The sequence below is a fragment of the Hibiscus syriacus genome, unplaced genomic scaffold, assembly GCF_006381635.1.
Source record: "Hibiscus syriacus cultivar Baekdansim isolate YM2019G1 unplaced genomic scaffold, ASM638163v2 tig00110528_pilon, whole genome shotgun sequence".
In the NCBI taxonomy this organism is placed as follows: domain Eukaryota; kingdom Viridiplantae; phylum Streptophyta; class Magnoliopsida; order Malvales; family Malvaceae; genus Hibiscus; species Hibiscus syriacus.
Window position 1 is genome coordinate 1,702,614 of NW_024062770.1, and position 22,641 is coordinate 1,725,254.

A 22,641-nucleotide genomic window follows, 5' to 3' on the forward strand; every position below is an offset into this window, starting at 1 on the left:
TCGGTGTCAAAATAAATTCTTTTTTCTCAATTAATAAATAAGGAAATACGTAGTATAGAGAAATAAGGGTCGAATCCTCAGGGACTTAAAAATCACAAATTTATGTTTGAATAGTTTTTAACCAGGCGAAATATAGTAAAATGGGAGGGTTTGCAATATGATATTTAAATAGTAAAAACGAGTAAATAAATTAAAGCAATTAAAGTAAAAATAGGATGATGAAGATTGTGAATAAATATGGTAAAAATCTCAAGCTTCGCTTTGATTCAATTTCCTTATGATCATCGAATAAGATTTTCTCTTCGGGATTCACGTCGGTTACTTTGTCTACAAGGGCTATCCCCGTGACTCTATCTTGTATACCGAACACTCAAGGCAATCTTTGATTCCGGCTTCGATAATTGATTCTAATGACATCAATTGTCGTATATCAATTATCGTTTAAGTTCGTAGCGTCCGACTCGAATTTTTGTTTCTATAACCGTCAATTCCGATCTCAATTCCCTCTTGCCGAAACTATCTCGCCAAGTGTGTTCCCAGGAAGTCGAATTACTTTCTATAAGCTGAATCTTCCTCCCACACATTTAATCACAACAACCTCTTGACCAAAGTCAATCTTTGATTTTGAAAACTATTTTGATTTTGAAAAATAAGCGCAGAGATTGAGAGAGATATTCCAAAGATATTAAGGGACCGTTTCAATTCTCCCGTTGGAATTGAATCATCGCGACAGCTCTCGGCTTTTGAAAAGTTTAGCTAAGCATGAAAAAAGTCATACTTAGCATTTTGAAAACAAAGCTTGAAAATAAAAGAAAAAAGAGAAAAACTTTAATAAAACTAGAGAGAAAAGAAGAATGTATTTTGATTGATGAGTTTAGGCTTACCCCAAGTGGGTATTTATAGCCTCTCAAAGCCTAAGACATAAACAAAGAAAATAAATAAAATAATCCTAAAAATAATTTTTTTTAAATTTAAATTCAAACTTAAACTAGTCTCCTAATGCAACTCTACTCGTCAATCTTCCAGAAGGCGTGCGGATGAAGTCTTCTAGAAACCGCCTCTGACTGGACCTTCTAGAAACTGCCACATCAGACCGTGTCGTGCCCAGAGTCGTGCCCATATCTCTAGTTGTGACCAAATAATAAAAAAATGCAGAATTCACCCCTTTTGTCACAAATTCTGGAAAGTAATGACCTGCACGAAAATAGGCATAACATAACCAAATCAACAGCAATAACTCCACAAAATCGAAGAAATAACTAGCAAAGATTAATTATTCTGAACACTCATCAAATTCCCCCTCACTTATCTCATGCTTGTCCTCAAGTATGATTAACCAAATCAGTCAAAAACTTCATTAAACGTTCTTTTGTCAAGTTTCACATTCAAGGAAGCAAGGTAGAGACCACAATAACTATTTAAGTCAAGAAATCAATCAATTGAACATCACCAATTGGAGCAAGCAAGTGCAATTATAATATCTATTCATTCATTAATCTCAATGCTCATAACTCAACACCTTATCGGGATTCATCAAATCACTCGATGTGTTTGGGGTAAAGAAACTCTCAATGTCAGAATTGACACGGTATTACCATAAGCCTGCAAGTAAATCAAATCTCCACTACTAATAAGAACAAAATGCATAAATCAAAGGGTCTTTTATTGGTTGTAACAGGGCTTAGGTAAAGGAGGGGAAAAGGCTAAAAATATGGCTAAAAATTCAAGACAATGAACTAACAAATAATAATCTCAACTCCATCAAAACATTAAGCACAACAAGATAAAAAGGCGACATATCAAACAACAAATTTCTTGTCGAAATGCATTTTTTCTTTTTCACACTTTTGTTGTTTTGTTTTCCGTTTTTTTCGTGTCTTTTTTTTCTCTCTTTTTCTTTCGAACTACCTATTTTTTTCTTTTTTTCGATTTGCTGTTTTTTTTTTCTTTCATTCATTCAACATTTTTTTTCGATGGAGACTACAACGGTAAAATTATTCACTTGCCCTGAAAAAGGTAGAAAAGAGGGGTAAAATAAAAAGGCTCGGGTTTGTAAATATGGTGAAAACAAAGAAGCGGGAATAAGCTCAAAAGTAGTTAACTAAGGGGAAAATGCATGGGTAGGCAATTTAGTAAGGGAACGGAATGGTTAATCCTAAGGTGCCCAAATCATCTTTAAGCATCATGTTCATGTGTAATCTTGACAGTATTTAACATGCAGGTTCTAGAATGCCAATGCCAAATTCGACACACTCAATCAAACAAAATGAGAGCGAAAATGATATGCTCGTTAAGGCTCAAATCTCACCAAATTGTTTCATGCATTGAGCTAATCACATTTCAACCAACGAAGTCGTGGAATATCACAAAAACACCAACTTATCATAATTCATGCTAATCGCTATCAAGAACATCCTAACTTAAATAATCATGTGTTCCCAAACAAGCATAGCATTCCAAAAAGTTTCAACAATACAAAGACAATCAATGAAATTTTTGACAAATCCAACCAACACATACTAGCATCGAAACATAAAGATAAGCAAGGTGAAATTCAATCCTACACTCTACTCCCCCTCACTTAAAGCGTTTTGCCTCAAAACGAAAACTAAAGTGCAAGAGAAGGAATTAGAGTACTCCCCGGATTTCATGTCAATTTTGCGTGTGCACCATCGTGGAGTAGAGAGGAGCGTGGAAACTCGTTAGCAAAGGCATAGGGGTTCGGTGATGTCGTCGGCGGTGAGGAGAAGAAGGGGTGACGGTTTTGCGTTTGTTTGGAGATGGCTATCGAGTTGATGGGTTTAAGTTTGGTTTCTGTCGTGCGGTGTCTGAATTGAAAGTAAATGGGGTTTTTGTTTTTTTTTGGATAAAGAGGAGTTTAAAAATTAAAAGATGATAGAGATAGGGATGGTGGGGTCTATGGTAAAAGGAAATTGAAAGAGAAGAGAGAATTGGGAGATGGTGGGCGGCAAAAAGATTACAAAAAAGGGGAAAGAATTTTTCATATGGGTTTTGCTAACAAGCACTAACCTTTAAAGGGTTGTGCTAACGTGCGCCATTTAATGAAACGGTGCGCACGGGTCCTTCCTTGTTCCACTGTTCTGCGTTTTTTTACCACTGCTCCTGGGGTTCCGAAATTAGCACTATTCGACTAAAATTTCTGCAATTCTTCATCGTTTAAGTTTGAATAAAATTATTCAGTTCCTGCAAAAATAAAAATTAAATTAAACATGCTTGAATGAATAAAAATAAAATGAAACAAAAAGTAAAGATAAAAATTAAAATATAACGAAATTGAAAACAATAGGTTGCCTCCCATGAAGCGCTTTTGTTTAACGTCGTTAGCTCGACGACCTGATTCAGATTACAGGTTCTTCTAAGTTGAGATCTTCAATTAAGCAAACTTCGCTATTCGCATAATACGGTTTAATCCTATGTCCATTTACTTTAAACCGAGTGCCCAAATTGTCTTCAATTTTGACTTTGCTATGAGGAAATATTCCAGTTACTGTATAAGGTCCGTTCCATTTTGATCGAAGTTTTCTTGCAAAAAGTTTTAATTTTGAATTAAAAAGAAGAACTTTTTGTCTGATAGAAAAAGATTTATAAATAATTTTTCGATCATGAAATTCTTTTGTTTTGTCCTTATATATTTTGGCATTATCGTAAGCGTCTCTCTGGATTTCCTCAAGCTCCTGTATATGTAATTTTCGTGTTTCGCCAACCGCTTCTAACTCCATATTGCACTGTTTAACGACCCAATATGCCTTGTGTTCTAGCTCGACGGGTAAATGGCATGGCTTACCGAATACAAGGTGATATGGCGACATGCCGATAGGTCCTTTATATACGGTTCGATAAGTCCACAAAGCGTCAATTAATTTCAAGCTCCAATCCTTGCAATTTGGCTTAAGTATCTTCTCAAGAATCATCTTTATTTCACGGTTTGAACTTTCTACTTGTTCGTTCGTTTGCAGATGATAAGCCGTGGCAATTCTGTGATTCACTCCATGCTTTTTCATAAGAACGTTGATTACTCGATTTATGAAGTGTGTCCCACGGTCGCTTATTATCGCTCTCGGTGTACCAAACCTGGAAAAAATACAATTATTTAGAAATTGAAAAGTGGTTTTAGCATCATTGTTTCGAGTGGCTTTAGCCTCTACCCACTTCGAAACATAATCAACCGCAAGAATTATATAGCAATTGCCAAAATAAGAAATAAATAGACCCATATAGTCAAGTCCCCAAACATCAAATATTTCGCATATATGTATAGGATTAAGGGGCATTTCATTTCTTCGACTCAAATTACCTGCACGTTGACAATTATCATAAGATTTTCAAAACAAGTAAGCATCACGGAAAATATGAGGCCAAAAGAATCTGCATTCCAAAATTTTATGAGTAGTTCGCTTCGGTCCAAAGTGTCCACCACATGAATAAGAATGACAAAAATTTAAAATTGAGCTTACCTCGCTTTCAGGAACACATCGTCTAATTACCTGGTCTGATCAATGCTTCCAAAGATACGGATCGTCCCAAATGAAGAAACTAGATTCTGTTTTAATACGGTTTACTTCAGCTCTCGTTAAATCATATGGTAATTTACCTATAGCTAAGTAATTGACTATATCTGCAAACCAAGGTACTGACATTTGCGCCATCATCAAGCTTTCCTCCGGGAATTCTTCACGAATGGGAGGATCAACTTTAGTGATTGGAAGCCGGCTTAAGTGATCGGCCACTAAGTTCTCACATCCTTTTTTGTCCTTTGATTTCCAAATCAAACTCTTGGAGGAGTAAGATCCAATGGATTAGTCATGGTTTCGCCTCCTTTTTGTTGAGCAAGTACTTCAAGGCTGCATGATTAGAGAAAATGACAACTTTAGTGCCAAGAATATATGATCTAAATTTATCTAATGCAAAAATAATAGCAAATAATTCTTTTTCAGTTGTTGAATAATTTCGTTGTGCAGAATCCAAGGTACGGGATGCATAAGCGATAACGTGAGGTTCTTTCCCGATCTTTTTTCTGAGCACAGCCCTAACGTTTCCATCCGAAGCATCACACATGACTTCGAAGGGGAAGTCCTAATTCGGTGGTTGGACTATGGGTGCCGAAACCAACTTCTGCTTTAGTACGTTGAATGATTCTTGACATTGTTGGTCAAAATTGAAGGATTTTTCTGTAATAACTCAGACAAGGGTTGCGCCACCTTAGAGAAATCCTTAATGAATCTACGGTAAAAACCTGCATGACCAAGGAAATAGCGAATTTTCCTCACCGTAGTGGGGTAAGGAAGTGAACGTATTATATTGGTTTTCGCCTTATCTACCGTAATTCCTTTAGATGAAACAATATGTCCCTAGAATTAAACCTTTATTAACCATAAAGTGACACTTTTAATAATTCAGAAAAAGGTTAAATTCTAGGCATCGACGCAACACATTTTTCAAGTTTAATAGACACTCATCAAATGAATTACCATAAACAGTGAAGTTGTCATTGAAGACTTCAATACCTTTCTCAATAAAATCAGAAAAAATACTAATCATACACCTTTGGAATGTGGCAGGTACATTGCAGAGTCCGAAAGGCATGCGTCGGTAAACGAAGGTGTCGAAGGGACATGTAAACGTTGTCTTTTCTTGATCTTCTGGTGCTACTGGAATCTGGAAGAAACCTGAAAATCCATCAAGACAACAATAGTGAGATTTACCGGCTAATCGTTCTATCATCTGATCTATGAATGGAAGAGGAAAATGATCTTTTCGAGTTAAAGAATTCAACTTTCTGTAATCGATGCAGACTCTCCATCCGTTCTGAACTCGTGTTGGTACAAGTTCTCCGTCAAAATTTTCGACCACTTTAACTCCCGTATTTTTAGGAACTACGTGTATCGGACTTACCCATTTGCTATCCGAAATTGGATAAATAATAGATGCATCAAGGAGTTTTTATATCTCCTTTTTTACCACTTCCATCATTGGTGGATTTAGCCGACGTTGACCTTCACGTGTTGATTTTGAGCCTTCTTCGATTTTAATTTTATGCATACACGTTGATGGACTCAACCCTTTTATGTCAGCGATGGTCCATCCTATAGCCTCCTTGTATTGGCGCAAAACAGTGATCAAGGCTTTTTCCTCCTCCTCGGATAACCTTTTTGATATGATTGCTGGCAGCGTGTTGTTTGGTCCGAGGAAGACGTATTTCAAGTGATCAGGCAACTGTTTAAGTTCAACTTCGGGTGCCTGCAGAACAGAAGGAAAGACTTTAGGCTTAGAAGAATCAAATTTAATTATGTGTGATCAGATGATCCTCCAGCTCCCTGCATATATCAAAGGAAAAATTAGTCTTTAAAAATTCATCAACCAAAGGATCAATAATCAACAGAATTTAAACTTTCTACTTTATCAGGATATCTCATTGCCTTATATACGTCAAATTTAATGACCTCACCATCAAATTCAATAGTTAAAATTATGTTCCTCACGTCAATTTTCGTGTGTACAGTGCTCAGAAAAGGGCGCCCCAAAAGAATATCAGACGATGTGCTCTTGCGATCATTCTCCATGTAAATTATATAGAAATCGACGGGAAATATCAAGTCATTTACCTCCAATAATACATTCTCTAAGATTTCTTCAGGATAGATCACTGATCTGTCGGCAAGTTGTATCGAAATCTTTGTGTCCTTCAAAGGATCGTTAGTGACAGATAGAGGCATTACATTAATTGATGCATCAAGATCGCAAATAGCTCGTTTAATCTCAACCTTACCAATTTTACAAGGGATTGCGAACATACCTTGGTCCTTCAGTTTAGGTGGTAACTTTCAATGGAAAACAGCTGAGACGTTTGCTCCTAAGTTCACTTTCTCGACTCCGGTAAGCTTTCTTTTGGTCGTACAGAGATCTTTTAAAAACCGGGCATACCTTGGAACCTTTCGGATAACATCGATGAGGGGTATGTTAACTTCCACTTTCCGAAGTACGTCTAATATTTCATTTTCCTCAGTTTTTTTTATCCATTTTGACTAACCTCGATGGAAAAGGTGGTGGCACGTCATAGGGAGACGGCGTCGGATCGTCCATTTGTTCTTCATCATTCTCTTTCTGGGATCCTGCATCATCAGTCTTCTTCTCTTTTTGGACTGCTTGGTCTGATGGAATAGATGGCACTACTACTGTATCACTCCGAAGAGTGATGGCGCTAACGTTCTCCTTCGAGTTTATTTCAGTTTGAGATGGGAGTTTACCTTGTGATTCCATGCGGCTTATGGTTTGAGCTAGTTGGCTCATCTGCTTGTCTAACTCTTGTAAGTGGGATTCGGTACGATTCTAAAATTTTTCCTGGGAAAGTGCTAACCTCTTGACAATCGATTCTACTGATGTCTTCTGCGGCTGTTGTTGTGGTGGAGGTGGTCTCGATTGACAGCTTTGATTTGATCTTGGGTTCTGAGCATAGTTGAAATTCGGATGATCCCTCCATCTTGGGTTGTATGTATTGCCATAGGGATTATAAGCTCTTTGGGGAAGTCCCGGGAAATTCCTGACTACATTGACTTGAGTTGTTGCGTCATCTTGAATCAGTGGACAACCGTCTGTCGAATGATCAAGCAATGCACATATTCCACATACTCATTTTTGCCCTATTTTTTCTGAAACAAGAGTTTACGACTTCAGTTAACTATCTATTTTATTTTCCAAGGAAGATGAACTTATCTCATGAACCCTTCGAGAAGGTTCACTGTTTGTGAGATTGTGAATTTGTGACCATCGTCGATATTAAGTCTCTAGCCTCAGTAGGAGTCTATTCACCAAGGCTCCACCGCTGGCTGCATCGATCATCTTCATTTCCAGGGGAGATAATCCTTAATAAAAGTATTGAAGGAGTGTTTATTCAATTAACCCATGTTGTGGGCAATTAGAACATAACTTCTTAAACCGCTCCCAGTAGTCGTAAAGTGACTCTCCATCAAGCTGCTTGATTCCAAGTATTCTCCTTCGTAGTTCACTTACTTTTGCCGCAGCAAAAAACTTGTCAAGAAAAAGATCATTTGAGCCCATGTAGTAACATAATTAGGAGGAAGATAAAATAACATCATTAGCCTAATTGGCTAAGGAAAAGGAAAAGCTCTAAGTTTTATTTGGTCGGTTACTCCCTGTGGTCTCATACTGGTACAGACCATATGAAATTCCATAAGGTGTTTGTGTGGATCCTCATTTGGCAATCCGCGGAATGTAGGGAGGAGATGAATAAGGCCAGTTTTTAATTAGTACGGAGTTTCGACTTGGGGAAAATCAATGCTCAAAGGCACTTGTTCAGTAGGCTAACTCCCGGATAGTAAGATCAGTCATCAGATTTATATTACCTGAATTCGATTCTTCTTCTGGATTTGTTTGTTGCCTTCTTCTTTCCCGAAGTGTATGTGCGTGGAGTCTCCTAGCTCTGGCTTCGATCTCCGGTCGTACTCCACTAATGCGCCCGGATTAGTCCTGGTCATAAATCAAAAGCAAACAAAAATTAGTAACTTTGGGGAAGTTCCTGGCAACGGCGCCAGTTTGACAACTATCGTTTCGGTGTCAAAATAAATTTATTTTTCTCAATTAATAAATAAGGAAATATGTAGTATAGAGAAATAAGGGTCGAATCCTCAGGGACTTAGAAAATCATAAATTTATGTTTGAATGGTTTTTAACCAAGCGAAATATAGTAAAACGGGGAGGTTTGCAATATGAGATTTAAATAGTAAACGAGTAAATAAATTAAAGCAATTAAAGTAAAAATAAGATGATGAAAATTTTGAAAATATGGTAAAAATCGCTCAAACTTCGCTTTGATTCAATTTCCTTGATCATCGAATATGATTTTCTCTTCGAGATTCACGTCGGTACTTTGTCTACAAGGGCTATCCCCGTGACTCTATCTTGTATACCGAACACCCAAGGCAATCTTGATTCCGGCTTCGATAATGATTCTAATGATCAATTGTCGTAGATCAATTACCTTTTAAGTTCGACTCGGATTGTTGTTTCTATAACGTCAATTCCGATCTCAATTCCCTCTTGGCGAAACTATCTCGCCAGTGTGTTCTCAGGAAGTCGAATTACTTTCTATAAGCCGAATCTTCCCCACACATATAATCGCAACAACTCTTGACCAAAGTCAATCTTTGATTTTGAAAACTGTTTGATTTTGAAAAATAAGCGCAGAGATTGAGAGAGATATTCCGAAGATATTAAGGGACCGTTCAATTCTCCGTTGGAATTGAATCATCGCGATAGCTCTCGGCTTTGAAAAGTTTAGCTAAGCATGACAAAAGCCATACTTAGCATTTTGAAAACAAAGCTTGAAAATAAAAGGAAAAGGAAAAAAAACTCGAAAATAAAAGAGAAACTTTAATAAAACTAGAGAAAAGAGAATGTATTTGATTGATGAGTTTAAGCTTACCCCAAGTGAATATTTATAGCCTCTCAAAGCCTAAGAGAAACAAAGAAAATAAAAAAATAATCCTAAAGATAATTGTTTTTAAATTTAAATTAAACTTAAACTAGTCTCCTAATGCAACTCTACTCGTCAATCTTCCAAAAGGCGTGCGAATGAAGTCTTCTAGAAACCGCCGCTGATTGGACCTTCTACCAACTGCCACGTTAGATCGCTTCGTGCCAGAGTCGTGCCCATATCTCTAGCCGGACCAAATAATAAAAAATACAGAATTCGTCTGTTTTGTCAAATTCTGGAAAGTAAGGACCTACACGAAAATAGGCATAACAACCAAATCAACAGCATAACTCCACAAATCGAAGAAATAACGAGCAAAGATTAATTATTTTGAACACATCAATCACACCAAACGCATAACATCCATCTGTTCGCTGCTTTACTGTATCTACATTCTACAATCAAACAACAAATGTGGATCATGAAAGCCTCAGTTTGGTCCGATCTTCAACAGAAAATAAAATCAATGTGGGATTCCTTACCTGGTGCATTATAGCAGGAATGTGCAAATTCAGAAGCAATGGTCGACTGGAATGGAGCTTCTCCAACTACCCTATCAATGCGAATCCGTAAGCTTGGGTCATAATCCGCATCGAGAAGAATGTTGTTGACTTGAGATCTATGAAGCATATGTGGAACATAACCCTTGTGAAGATATGCCAATCTTTGGGCGACGCCGATCCAATCCTCAATCTAGCACTCCATTGCAACTGAAAATCCGCTCTGCAAATCAAATCACCTAAACTCCCTTCTCTAGGAATTCATAAATAAGAAAGACAGAGCATCTGAATGGCAAAAACCCCAGAATTTTTACAATATTCTTATGCTCATCTTGGCTAATGTCCTTACTTCCGCCTTCAAAGCTTTGGAAGGTTGGACCCCAAAATTCACCAGTTTCTTATGGCAACTTTTCACACTCGGGACATCGTATAAACCCTACCAAAGGGCCACCGTTTCCTAGACCACTTTTCTAATTCATTCCCATCATCAAATCATGCTCGGTGAGCCTAAGAGGGTAGAAGAAAATCGACCTCCACGCTCCCGTTTGCGACTTGGTCTTGGAATATCGATGAAACAAACACACCAGCAGCAACAATCATAGTTGCAATGGCAAATGCTATATATGAGGGCACATGTCAAAGTTGTGAGACCGAAGAGTGACGTTTCGGTGTTATCAGGGCAAGGATTCGGCAATCCGGGGCCGCAGAGTCCCGGATTTCCTTCCAAATACGAAGCTGGGAGGCCTGATATTAAAGTCTCCAAGGAACTGCACTCAGAGAGGTGCAGTGGAATAGGCTGATTAAAAGGTATCAGCAAGGTTAAGATGAACAAATAGGGTAGCTCACATATGGAAGAAGGTATTTCACCAGAAAGATTCAAGCTTTGAAGGTCAATGGAAGACAGAAAGAGAGAAGGACTTTGGATGCAGGTAATATCAGTCCAGTTACAGTGATGAACACCCGAAGTATTTGACCAGCTGGAAAGATAGTGCTTAGGGTCATCAATGAAAGACTTGAGTTAAGGGGCATCAGCTTCTTCAGTTGAAGATGAGGAGAATGAAGAATGTGAAGCAGAAGGAGAGAAGAAAAGGGTATTTGCAGACTCTAGCCATTGGAGGGGTGGGGGAGTGGAAGAGCTTTGGGTTTGGTTGGGTTGTTTTCAGCTCTATTTCGAAAATCGGATCGGATCGGTCGGTTCAATCGAAAATCGTTGTTTAGTCCGATTCAATCTAATCGATTGAACCGTATTAGTGAACCGGTCAGAACCGTTGAACGTTCGAACGGACCGGTTGAAACCGAAAAAATCGAAAAAATCAGGATTTTTGTTTTTTTTAAAAAAAATTAAACCAAACAACGTCGTTTGTTAAACGAGCCAAGTCGAACTCTAGTGCTAAGCTCGACTCGAACTTGAAACTTTAAAAGTAAGCTCAACACTCAAACTCACAAGCTAAAAATTATCAATTTCAACTCAAACTCGAAATATAATATTGAAACTTGAACTCAAAAAGGCTTGAACTCAAAAAATTAGAAGCCGATTGAAGCTTAAAATTCGAGCTTGATGAAGTGAAAGAATAGTTCACTCATTGCACAAAAGGCTCCATGATTTGAATGTCAAATTACCTCTATATTTATAGAAGTTAGTTGTGATGCGCTTCTATGTTTCTAACAATGTGAGATTTTGTTCTCGTATTTTTACTCTTTAGACTTTTGTAATGCTCTTCTATGTTTCTTAGCCATGTGAGATTGTTTTAAAAAAATTAAACCAAACAATATCATTTGTTATGATTTTTTTAACCCAAATTTATTTTTAATTATAGTTATAATTATTATTATATATGTTTTACCTTAAATATTATGTTGTAGTTAATTTGAATCATTTTGTTTCACTTGATTTTATGGTTTTAAATTATGTTATGACTTGCTTTAAATAACTTGTGATATAAAAAATTATTTTTATTAAATATTTTGGTATTTTTATTTAATTTTTTAAATAATTATGATGTCGTCCGGTTCTTCTGACCGATCAGACCGATTCGACCGGTTAACAGTGAACCGATAGTATGACCGGTTCGCTAATCGATCTGGTTCTGAAAACCATTTTCAGTGAGAGAGTGTAACTCAGATAAATGTTTGTAAAAGATTTTGATAGGCTGGTGGATATATCTACATAATGAAACAACCCTCATTATAACTCGATGAAATTCTGTATACACGCTCTACTTTCTTTATATCTTTGTTTTCTTTGAAAACATTCTTTAGATGAATGTAGCTGAAAAGGGAGATCTCCCTTCCCTTTTAGACTCTTCTCTTTTCCTTTTAAATTATATAATGATCTCTCTCGATACAATGTTCTCTTATAAGTCTGTATTTATTAAAATTATAAATAATCTTTAATATATGATGTTATTTTATTGAGTCTTTTCAACTATTAAAGTTATAAAATGATTACTAAATTTATATGTTTCAAACTCATTATTTTCTGTTAAAAAATTGACGATCGTACCAAAGTAGACATAACTATTAACCGATATATGATAAATATAATCTCATAACCATTTGAGTTATATTTGCAGGTCAATTCTCTGCTTAATTATATCGTTGAATTAATATTTGAAACATTATGTCATCAAGTCAGTACTTGAAAGCAACAATAGTACCAATAAACATAATTAAAATATAATTTTATTATATCTTAATTAATATGTTAACATTCAACCTAAAAGACCGTCAATTTTTAATAAAAAAAATATTTAAAATATTAATAATCGGTGAATTTAATAAATAATATTTATTTTAAGAGATTATTTATAGTTTTAAATAATAAGAAAATTCAATAAAATAGTGTCATAATTTACCCTTTTTAATGTTTCTGACAATCTGTTTACATATATAAAATTAAATTTTGTAACATACTCACGAGAATGGGTCGATTGCTGGGGATTGATTCAGATGATATTATTAATTATTAAAAGAATTATTTTTAAATTAAAAATATGTACATACATATTATGTTTTTTTAATAATACATATTAGTTAAATAAACCCAATAAACAAAAAGATTCTACTGCCCATCCAGTCCTATATATTACATAGAATATTGTGCCATGTGTTTGACCTATTTGCCAACGGAGAGTAGAGTCAATTAGAAATACTAGAACTGACAAATTGAGTTTAAAATAATAAGAAGAAAAAAGTCGTTTTCCTTTATATGGGTTACGGCTTTTTTTCCGAAAAATCACTTATATCTTATATATTTTTCTGTCACATATCTTTTAGATTATTTTTCTAGATCTAATATCCTTTGTAGTAAGGCGCGCCCTTGCAGCACGTTTTATGTTGATCTGGCGTCACGTGAGTAAGGCACGCTCCCTCAAGTGCTTTATGCTAAGTTGGGATACACGTGTGTAAAGCGCGATCCCTGCGACGCTCCTTACCTTTAAATCTGACACGCATCAGAAAGGAGCGCCCCCTGCAACGCGCCTTAGGTTTAATTACCCACCTACCTCAACTGTTCACACCCTCACCCCCTTCCTATAAATACTCTCATTCTTAATCACTTCATCACACCCAAATCCTCTCAATTCTCTTTAATACTCTTATATTCTCTTATAACTGTTTAAGGTATATTTTATTATATTTAATATTTTGTTTTTAATTTATTTAAGTATTTAAATTTTTTTATATTTTATTTAATTAATTTTTTTTACATATATAAAATGGAAGGCGGTCTACTTCGCTTGGATAGAAATCATATATCGCGACATTTTGCTGATACGGTAACATTTTAACGTTTTAATTTAATTGAAATTATTAGTTATAATTTATTTATTTATTTAATGCATGATTATTAGTTTAGACCCAGACCTTATTGCTGCCTTAGTGTAGCGGTGGAGGCTGGAGACCCACACATTCCATCTTCCGTGCGGAGAGTGCACTATTACACTTGAGGATGTTTCTATGCTCCTGGAGCTTCCAGTGGATGGAGATGTGATATCGGGATGGTGTTCATGGACTGCTTTGTTCCGGGAGTATCTAGGACGTGTCCCGAAAGTTTAACGGTGGTTAGATATCGTTAATGGTTAGATGCCAATTTCGGGAGTGAGCGATGACGCCTGATGATGAAGTTAAATGTATACACAGGCATGCATACTGCAACTGATAGGAGGGTTGCTGATGCCGAACAAATCGCGCACCAAGTCACTGTATGTGGTTGTGACATCTTAGAGACTTTCTTCTGGCTGGATCACTCAGTTGGGGCTCGATAGTTTTGGCTTTCATGTATAGGGAGATGTATCGAGCCACTGACTACAAGAAATGCTATCGGCGGATGTCTCCTGCTGCTGCAGTCTTGGGCATGGTATCAATTGCCCTTTTTATGTTCCGTTGTCAAGACCATTCGTATTTTCACTACTATTGAGGCAATTATAAAACTGATTTCGTATATTAATCATTTTATATGTATAATAAATTTTTCCCTTTAATAGTGGTATACTAATAGGAAAAATCATCATAAGCTACCTATGTTTAGAAAAAATTAGGGTGTTAATTGATCAGAAGGTGGCACACAAGTAGCATTTAATGTTTAAAAATCGATTTTAGATTATAGTTATATAATTAGATTTATTTTGATAAAATATATATATTTGTTTTAGTTTGAATGAGTGTCATATTCTAATGATGTGAGGATGGTGATCCCACCTGAGTTGAGGGGCCCAGATGTTTGGATGGCGATGTCCCTTGATCTGTTATGCGATCGTCGAGTGGCACCACTGATCGCGTGCTCCGACAATTTGGTTGTTTTCAACCAATTCCGGAAGCACCTCACAATATGGACGAGTTGTATAGCACAGATAGACGCGGCAAGACCGTACATTGGTTGGTGAGGCATCATGGGTCATATGTGGGAGAATCGACATCGGTGTCTTCCCGTAGAGAGCCCATTTTTACTGACCTCTTGATGGTTGCTGCCGGTTATTATGAGTGGTTCAACAGTAACGAGAAACCGTTTCTGCTTTCCGAGGATGCACGAGGGCAGACCTTTCAGCAACGTTGACAGAGACGTTCACCGACACAGCACCATCGTCCCTCGACTCGTCTCGTGGACGGAGAGCATGTGCTTCTGGTTTATCCTCAGCTGCACCAGCAGGACCTTCACAGTAGCCACAATCTACAGCGACTTACATACCGTAACTATATGTGATGTAGCCACCTCCATTCCCTTACCCGATGTCGTCGCCGCACCGTCACATAGTTTTATGAGCGCAGATCCGACTTGGGGTTCATATACCCATATTTTGGCAGGTTCAACCTCATCACTCATGGTCGCAGCATAGACACCTCCTGTACAGTTTTCACACTCAGAAATGTTTGGGTTTTATGAGTTTTCCCAGTTTTCGCAGGCCAGTGGGATAGTCAGTTATACAGCTCCAAGGTCCTTTCTATGGAGTGCTTCATCGTCATCAGCTCCTCATCAACCTATTGTAGCTGCTCACGATGATGACGATGATGGTGATGACAGCGAGGAATCACAACCGTGATACGAAGAAATTCTCCTCGAGACCGACAGCCACCGCCCTACGAAACACATTCGCGTCGCATGTATCGATAGATTTTGTTTTTTTATTAAATTTGTATTTAGTTGTTTATTGAATTTTTTTATTGTAATTTTTTTTATTTATCATTTAATATTTATTTTATTTCATTAAGTTGGTTGGATTTATTTTAATTTATTTTGTTAAATTTGTTGGACTTTTTGTTAATGTATTTGTTACTTTTGTTTATTACCATTTAATTAGTTACTCTAATTTGTTTATCATTTACCATTTAATACTTATTGTAAGTTGTTGTATTTAAAAGAATATTCAAATACCAAATTGTTATTAGTTTGATAAAATTTAATAATTGTGTTCGATACTTTCTTCAGTTTGTCACTTATTATCTCTTTTATTATAATCACATATAACGCCAAGTCCAATCTCATATTCTTGTATCGTTTTTTAATCTTCATCAGCGGTTATTGAATGACATTAACTGAAGTAAATGCAAATTAAAGTACAAGAATCTTATTTGATAAACAATTACATCAGTTCCTATCAATTGTTACTTGATGACAGCAGAAGTGGACATATTTTTCTAGTGTGTCCTGGGTTTCTACAATGCCCACATCTTATGTCTTGTATAGATCTTTATCGAATATCCATATCACAATGAATTCGATTGAATTTGGATGACCATGTTCCCAATAAAGTTAGATTTGGTACAATCGGAAGCCAATCCTGAACCTTATCAGGTTGTCATTACCTATTGGGGGAACTCAAATTCGTATACCTTAAAAACTTCAGATAGTAGGTATATGGGATCCACAAAATAGTTATAATCTTGACGTGTATACGAGCAAGCTGATATAACAGAGCATAGATACTTCAGAGCTTGAAAACCCGCAGTCGCACGTTCTGTCCCGTAGATTTACTCAACGACACAGCTTCAATCCCTTGAAGAGGTTGCGACAACTATGTGACACGAAACATTTCATGTCTTCTAGAGAAGCTTGTTACAGAAATTCCATTTGATGCAACAATTTTTTTGTAGATCTGCAACTAATCTAGGGTGATAGACATGACCGCCTTGCATCCAGGTTTGAGCTTGTCCCTCGAGCTTCACAAAAAGTGCCCTCAAACGAAATATATAGTTTTACCAAAGCTGCTACAGGTAAGTGACGTGCACCCTTTTAAGGTTGAATTGATTTCCTCAGCCAAGTTGGTTGTCATGTGTCTATATCGATATCCACCATCATATGCGTTCGTCCACATTTCTTTATCGATGAGGCTGATGCAATTGTATCCTTCCTCGTTTTTCACCCGTAAATCTTGAAGCATTGATTCAAACGTTTGAGGAAGTAATTTGTAACCTGATCAAAAAATGTATAATTTACTAACTTGCTTTCTTTGCAAAATTAAAATGATCGAAAGAAAACAAACTACATCAGTTTCACTTACCCATGTGCACAATTAATTGACGTTCATCATTCTTCTTGTACCTTCCATGGTAGTTCGCAGTAATGTGTCGGAGACAATACCTATGTTGGACAAAGGGAGGTTGCCACATTGGACCTAAAGATTCCATTGATGCTTTGATCCCAGCTCCGCGATATGAAATGACACAGATTTCTTACCTCGTGATAACATGTGCACGTAAGTTTCAGAGGAAAAAAACCCAATAATCTATATCTTCTCTTTCAACAAGAGCAAAAACAACTGGAAGAATGTTGCGATTGTCATCTTGGACAACTGCCAATAATAAAACTTGCTTGTATTTTCCATACAAGAAAGTCCCATCGATCTGGACCACAGGCTTGCAATATTTGACAACATTAACGTACTGTGGGTAAGTCCAAAAAACCCGATAGAATTGGCATCGATCGAAGAACTTGATCATTATGCATAGGAGGTTCGAAGTCCACAATCCCAGGATTCAACCTCCGCACTAGCCTAAACCAGCCTGGAAGTTTGTTGTAAGATGCATCATATTCGCCATGAAGTTTGATAATGACATTTTGTTTTACCAACCAAGCTTTTTTATAGGAGACAGTGTACCCATACTGCGATTGTATAGCTGAAATCAACACAACAACAACTATATGAGAGCTTGCTTTTACCATGGGCATGATGACTTGGCATATCACTTCAGTGGACCTATCGATTTCAGTGGCATATCACTTCAGTGGACCTATCGACTCTCGAATGAACAGAATTACAGATATTGTACTTTTTTATAGCCATCATCGCTTCTTATTTGCTTGAAAACTCCATGTCTAAAGATAACTCACCCTTATTTATTGATGAGTAATATCTATAGTTACCGAGATGAGGCATATCCATAAATTCTGGCCCGTACATTACACCATAATCTTCATACATGTGTGCTGGAGTCAGCTTGTCCACATTTGAGGGAACTTCATCTACTCATCATCATAGTTGAATTGCGGTGATTCTGGGTGAATGAATAGTCCAGTCTCAGCACCATCCGCACCAGGCTCACGAAGCGGTTCTTTTGGTGGAGATGATAGTTCCTCCATGGTCTCCACATTTAGGTCAAAGAACCTACTACTTGCACGTCTTCCCCTTGAACTAGAAGGCATATCGACATTGAGATCAAAAAAGCTCGCAGTTGAATGCCTCCCCTTGGAGCTTGAAGCCATCGTGTCAAATGGAAACTGCACAGATTGTTGCGTCGATGGCATCTCCATATTAAGGTCAAAGAAATTTGGAGATGAATGCCTTCCCCTTGAACTGGACGCGATATTGCCATACGGATTATTCGTGGACCCACCTCGATATATATCGTAAGGAGTTACGGATGAATGTCTCCCCATTGAAGTTGATGTGACAGCATCATGATGCAGATTTCCCATTATGACATTAAAATCATTACACATTACTGTAGTCGGGTTGTCGACTTGATCAACTTGTTCAGCCAGCCCATATTGGGAGCTTAATGATTGACCCCGAACAGCACACTTGAACAAACTTTGCATACATCTCAATATCGGTGTCTGAATAATTACTTTGAGAATAAGCCATCATTTCAACATCATCATTGTTCGATAGTTCGAATGCTGTATAAGTTAATGACAACAATGATGTTGGAAATCTGTTCTGCAATGATGACATTCTTCTACTACTTCCAACATGAACCTTCCTCGAAATATTCTTTATCAGCTTCTCAAGAGTTATGTTTCTCTTGAATAATATTTTAACACGCTCATTTGATACGAAAACAACACCGGTTTCATCTTCTCGAATTTCTCCATCATAATAAGCAATAACTGAAAGTCGCGCCATTCTTAGAGTTTAAAAGTGCGACAATATTATATCTGCAAAAAAACAACTGAAACAAACATTCTTAATAAATAATATATAAACGAAATATAACAAATAAATTTTACACATAAACGTAAATAATTTAAATAATATAATTTTATATTATTACTTGTACGGTAAAAATATTTCAACGTATGCTCCCGCTTTCCCCTTGAACTGGCACAGAAATTAATTGAAAACAATTAGTATAATATTTTTTCAACTAATCATAATTAACAATAAGTATAATAAAAAAATATTATAACAAAATTACCTTATAACGAAAGATCGAACGAACTTCTGAATTAAATATAAGAGGATTGTCGAGTGTTATTTACTGGTTGAAAGGATTGTTGTATTAATTATCGGTTGAGAGGGAATTGTGAGAGAGTTTACGGGGAGAGAGCTATTTATAGCCGAGAGATGATGTTTTAAAGCCAAGAAGTTCGAGTAAATTATGCAAGGCGCAGTCCCTGCACCGCGCCTTGCATTATGCATGTTTAATAATTGAGCATGTAATAATTGAAAAGCACGACCCCTACCCCGCGCTATAGCCCTACATGGCTTAAGGCGCGCCGTAGGGGCCGTGCTTTAGACACGTATGTCTATGTTAGCATTAGGCGTGCTGCAGGGAGCGCGCCTTACCCCACGTGGCGCCAGATCAGCGTAAAGCTCGCTACAGGGGGCGCGCCTTACTACAAAGGGTGTTCTATCGGGAAAAATAGTCTGAATGGTGTCTGATAGGAAAATATATAGGGTATATGTGATTTTTCAAAAAAACGCAATTGGTTATATGTAATATAATTTTTAAAAATATTTTTAAACATAAACATACATAGGGTAAATTACCTATTCAATCATCTATGTATTATTTAGTTTCTATTTTAGTTATTAAAATATTATTTTAATCAAAAGCATACCCAATATTACATTTTGATTTTGATTTAGTCATTGACTATGAAAAATTAACCATTGTGTTGACATGTCACCAAAATGTAATGCAACATCAATATTGGAAAATAATTAAAAATGTCATGTCATACTTATTGATAATTTTTAGCAAAATGTAACCAAAAGAAAATTAAAACATAATATTATATTTGATTTTGAAAAGATAAAAGTTAAATGATCAAATAAAAATTAAGAAATAGGTAAGTTACCAAATAAGTAGTTTATCCATATTTCTTATAGATATATCTTTAATTTTAAATAGTCTTAAAAATAATCCACTACATTAAATTTAATTAAAGATGTCCCTAGAGGTACAAGTTAAAACATCAATAATGGTAAACTATTTAATTGTTCATTATCGAATAAATATGGGGAGTCATTAAAATAGATATATATGACCACTTGAAACAATCCTAGAATCATAAAATAAAAAAATAAATAAAGGGTAAACTACAATAGTCACTAATATTAGAGTAAGTGTTTATTTTTACCACTGACGTTTAAAAAGTTACAAATCGATGACTAATATCATCGTTTGTTACAAAATGATCATTCGACGTTAGCAGCCGTTAATAGGCGTGACAGAAAATAAAACTAAACCGTTATCTGATGAGTTGAATCATTGACCGCCACAATTAGACCATTTGATAAGCACTTCTTCTTCTTGAACCCGTTCCCCATCTTCTTTTCTTTGCTTCAATTTTCTTTTTTCTTTTTTCTTTCTCTTTACTTTCTTCTCGCCACTTCAATGGAATATGTCCTATTTCTTTATCACTAAAGCTCTTCGATTCCGATCACAATCGACGTTATCGGTCGTTTATGCGGTCGAACATCCATTGCAAGCGTGCAATTGAGGCATATGACGGATGCACATACTCTGAAAATATTTGAGTCAAATTCCCTCATTCTGTCCATTGTTCAGAAAATCGATTGGGATAAATCAATGTATCACCATTCATCGAGAAATTTATGCTTGCTCCCTAGTTAGAACTACACCTATATTCACATATAAAAGCACCAGCATGTATCAAGTCCAAGGATCTAACCCCAACCTGTTTCTCTTGACCTAAATATTTTCATTATGTTTCTCAAATCTTGTTGCGAAACACGGTTTCGACAAGTTGGCGGGCATTGACAGAAATTCCGACATTCAAATATCACTAGTTTCCCTCTCAAGAGAACCATTACAATCATATGCAAAATCCCCCCGTTCTTCATAGAACAAAATACCATTCGGTGTACCCCGAAACACATTGACATCCAGTACAATTGCTGGCTTGACTAAATGCGTATGGAGGAACACGGAGTTCACAAGATAATCTAATACAGGATCATGATCACTATCGATATCATTATAAAGAAAAACTGGAACATTCTCTTTTTCATAGATATATCAAGAGTTAAATACCCAATTGGCCTAGCAGACAAAGGTCGAGTCCTAAGACTCTTAGCAAACCTCATGACCGAACTACCCATCTCTGGTTGCCCATTGATTCTTGACAATCTATATCTATAAACACCGAAATCGGACTTCCCCACATCGAACCAACAATCAGAATTTTATAAACCATCATAGACATAAACTTTACTTGAAACTTTATTCTCATATTAATCCCTCTAATAACTCTTACCTCGATTCCATAATCCATGCTCCTTTCTAGTTAAATTCCCTCCTTCAAGCTTCTGAGGCATGTATTGCCTTGAAAATTTATCTTACCCGCCATGACTGGTATATATTATTGTGTCACCGGCGTCTTGATCGTCCTCATATCCACCTGAAACAATAACGCTGGTGGCAATTGCTCTATGTTTGTGCTTTGGCTCCCAGACAAGTAATCAATCCCTGCTTGAACTTACCCATGTAACCCACAACACAAAGCTCCATTCTGAAGAAGATAAGTCACCTATTTCGATACCCGGATAGCACCCACTATTTTGAAGAAGGCCGATTTACGAGGCATGTTCGTTTATATCGAACGTACGACTGATAACTGGTTGTGGACGGAATCAAAGAGCTTTAGTGATGAAGAAATGGGGCAGATTCCATTGAAGTGGCGAGGAGAAGAAAAGTGAAAAAGAAAGAAAGAAGAAAAAAGAAAAGTGAAGAAGAAGATGGGGGAATGGTTGAAAAAGAAGAGTCAGTCAAAATAGTCCACCTATATGTCAACGATAACTTAATAGATAATGTTCGGTTTTTTTTTTGTCACGTTTATTAAGGTTGTTAACGTCAAGTGATAATTGTAATAAACATAATAATAATAATTGATTTAAGATTTTTAAATATCAGTGATAAAATAAATATTTATTTAATATTAGTGACTATTAATAGTTTATCCAAAATAAAAATAAATAAAAATGTTAAAAAGGAATTTATTAATTTAGCCATTTATAGGGTAAAATAAAATGGTGATATTATTTGGCATGAAGAGAGGAAAAGCAAGAGACTCTGTCTAACCTACAACAAAAAAGAAAATACACTTTCTACAGATGTACTTTACCCTTGTACACACTTTTGTAAATTGGTAGAGATTGCTTTTCCAGTGAAATCCACAGTTAATAGGATTTGACCTTTCATCGCCCCCTCAACTCCTAATGGCAAGAGCCAACTAGATCCAACTTTTTTTTTAAAAAATATTTTATTATTCCAAGGACTGAAAACTTTTGATTTTAAGATCTTACAATATATTTAGGCTTTTTTTTTATTGAAATATCTTGATATGTAATAATTAACTGTCAGATATCGTTTCTTTAATTTTTATCAATCTAACCTTATCTAATAAGGTATAGATTGTCATTTGTTCCTTTGAGATTTTTCGTTTGA

At 36.2% G+C, this 22,641-nt stretch overlaps 1 pseudogene; it reads right to left on the reverse strand.

Annotated features, from left to right (window-relative positions):
• Positions 1-20,456: 20,456 nt before the first annotated feature.
• LOC120130227 lies at positions 20,457-21,925 on the reverse strand (annotated as a pseudogene).
• Between the last annotated feature and the right edge of the window lie 716 nt (positions 21,926-22,641).